Source organism: Thamnophis sirtalis, unplaced genomic scaffold (assembly GCF_051295495.1).
Source record: "Thamnophis sirtalis isolate CommonGarterSnake01/CBP01778 unplaced genomic scaffold, rThaSir2_p1.2 scaffold_8, whole genome shotgun sequence".
Taxonomy (NCBI): domain Eukaryota; kingdom Metazoa; phylum Chordata; class Lepidosauria; order Squamata; family Natricidae; genus Thamnophis; species Thamnophis sirtalis.
The window spans coordinates 40,290,977-40,293,812 of record NW_028261388.1 but is presented as its reverse complement, the minus strand read 5'-3'; positions in this window follow the sequence as shown (position 1 = coordinate 40,293,812).

The window sequence follows — 2,836 nt, the reverse complement described above, 5'->3', positions numbered from 1 at the left end:
TCCCACCAAAAATAAGCAAAACAATAAAATAGAATGAGAGGAAAGAGGAATGAAGGGATGCCTTGCCTTGCCTAGCGTTTCTCCCAGAACTATTCTATGCCAACTCAAATTCAGTTGGCCAACTTCATTACTTGCATATATACATAATGTGAGTTATGGTGCACTGTGAGTTGTGTGCAGGCATTTATACCACCAGGAAATCCTTTTATCCATGTTAATGGGCTTTGCTAGGCAGGGTTGCTTAATCACTCTGGAAACTCCTTCTTTCCCACCCAAAGGCAACAGATACCCAATTAATGAGGGGAAACAAGAGAGCTAGTTTTTCAAATTCTTTCAAGCTGGCTTTTGTGAAGGAAACAATATTGGATAAAGCTATATGAGGGAGTCATTTTACCCCAGTTTCTGCGCATGAGAAGGAAGAAAGCTACTCGGCGTTATCTTAGGAACACCTGTCTAGGCTTTCTCTATCCCCAGTAAATATTGAGAAATTAAAATGTTATACATGATATTACATTCCAGACTGCAGCAATCTGATTTATTTCTTTATAGCTGGAGAATATAAATATTAATAATTAATTGAAAGCATCTTAAATATATTTTAGAGTATGGGAAAACCAGGTTGGATATATTATTTTATGAATCAGTGTTTATTATTTTAGGACATGGGAAGACATCAGTTTTAACAACAACAGCAGCAGCAGCAGCAGCAAGAATGACAACAATAACACTTGGTACCATGTCCAAGAATTTTATAATATACATCAACAAATTGCAGCTTCCTGCAATAATACCAGCAGAACTGCAAAAACTGCACTACTCGGAACATTGTATATTTTAAGAAGATACTGGGTTGATATCTAGGATGCTGGCAGCAACTCATATCAACTATTAGCAACAGTCAATGGTATTTGTGATGCATTTTTTAATGTTCCATTGACTGAGTTTAATGTATAATAATAATAATAACAACAACAACAACAACAACAACAACAACAACAACAACTCCGCCGTTGCCGGTCCCAAGTCCGGATGAGAAAGGAGGAGGGTTGGGGTCAGGTTGGCAACTGGCTCCATAAAAAAACCCCGCCAACCCATAGAATATGGTGAAAGAAACGAATAAAAATTTTATACCGCATCGGTCGTCGCGCGGGTTAACAAGGGCCGCGGTAGATGTTGGGGTCCCTGGACACCCGTCGACAAGTGGGCTACAAGTGGACCAGCCAACAAAACAACAAAAATATAGTGCAGATGAAAACGGTGTCATAATGGCCTGTTACTACAACTCAGAGCCAGAAAAAAGAGGTTATTTAAAGCGAATGTATGAATTATGGAAACAACAATATCCAGATTCAAATGTTAGTAAACAACGACTAGCAGATCAAAGGCAATTTATTATACAGAATAAAGTGTTTAGTGAAGTTGAACTTGAGGAAATTCAGGCAAATTGCAAAACCCAAAAAACAATATCACATGCAGAAATAACTGATATTCAAGACACAACTAAAGACATTATAGTAGAACTCCCAGAAGAAGCTCTCGGGAAGGAAATAACACCACCACCACTAGAACCAGTTATCACTGAACCAACTGATGAACTAACTCAAAAACAAAAAGAATTGAAGGATAAGATCATGGAGCATTTTCTGCTTAATGAGGAAAGGCAACGTCTACCATCACTAAAAACTGTGCCTAAGAAAATTTTGGCCCCTATCATGAAAATGGTTAATGCAGTGTTTTCAACAATTGAATCGGGATCCATCTTGGAAATGAACCAGTTAATGTACAGCACAGCTGTAATAGTCACTAATGAACGGCATTAAAATCAAAGTACCTAGTCACACAACAGAAAAAGCATCAAAGCCAAAGTGGAAAATCCAATTAGAACAAAAAGTCAAAAAATTAAGGGCAGATGCTAGTAACTTAAAGAACATGCATGAGTAACGGCTTAAAAACAACAAAACCATAGATCGGCTAATCAGAAGATATAGATTGGATACAAAAAACATCAATGAAGCTGTAGAGATTGTAAAACAGCGGATAACAGCAACAGCTAGAAAAATTGAAAGATATGAGGCACGAATCATCCAATATAAACAAATTCAGCAATTTCGATCAAACCAACGGCGTTTTTATCAAAGTCTTAATGTGACTGGTGACACCAAAAGTGAAAAACCAGAAAAGCAGGCCACAGTTGAATTCTGGAAAGAATTGTGGGAAAATGCAAAGGACTACAATAAGGAAGCAAAGTGGATACATGACTCTGAGAAAAGCATTGGCAACAAACAAATGCAAGTATTAGAAATAACAACTGAGATGGTCAAAAATCGAGTAAAAAAGGTAAAGAATTGGACATCACCTGGAAAGGACCAATTACATGGTTTCTGGCTCAAATATCTGACCAGTTTACATGCAATATTGGCCAGGCAACTGAATGAAATTTTACAAAAGGGCCAAATTGATGAATGGTTGACAACTGGAAAAACATACTTGATTCAGAAAGATGCAACTAAAGGAACAACACCTGAAAACTACAGACCAATAACATGCTTGCCAACAACCTTCAAATTACTCACAGGCATTATTGCAGATAACATGATGGATTATTTGGAAACAAACAACATCTTGCCAGTAGAGCAAAAAGGGAACAGAAGAAGGAGCAGGGGCACAAAAGATCAGCTCCTAATTGATAAAATGATATTAGAAAATTGTAAGAACAGAAAAACGAACTTGAATATGGTCTGGATTGATTTCAAAAAGGCATTTGACTCACTGCCACATAGTTGGATCATAAAATGCTTAGAAACAACTGGCATTAGCAAAAATATTACATCCTTTA